This window comes from Sipha flava, unplaced genomic scaffold (assembly GCF_003268045.1).
Source record: "Sipha flava isolate LNK unplaced genomic scaffold, YSA_version1 23387_pilon_pilon, whole genome shotgun sequence".
Lineage (NCBI taxonomy): Eukaryota > Metazoa > Arthropoda > Insecta > Hemiptera > Aphididae > Sipha > Sipha flava.
The window spans coordinates 1-343 of NW_020272872.1; positions in this window are offsets into that span (position 1 = coordinate 1).

Genomic DNA, 343 nt, shown 5'->3' on the forward strand with positions numbered 1-343 from the left:
GTCGGGGAAAAAATTATATGTATACATACTATATAATATATTAAAACGATATTTAAAATTATTCTTATAACATATTTTCTTTATTAGATTATAATGTTTTGTAAAATTCATATTGGTTTCGGTCGATTCTATTTATAGTTCTGTAATTTCTATTTTTTTTATAATCGCATCGGCGTTGGCTAACGACGGCGTAGATCGTTCACGTTATCTTATCGTCGTAATCACACATACTACATTGACTATTTCTATTATTACAATATTAAATATAATAAAACATTATCTTTAAATTTAATTTCAATCATTATTATGCTAGTGTCAAAATAATGTAACATAATAAACCCTG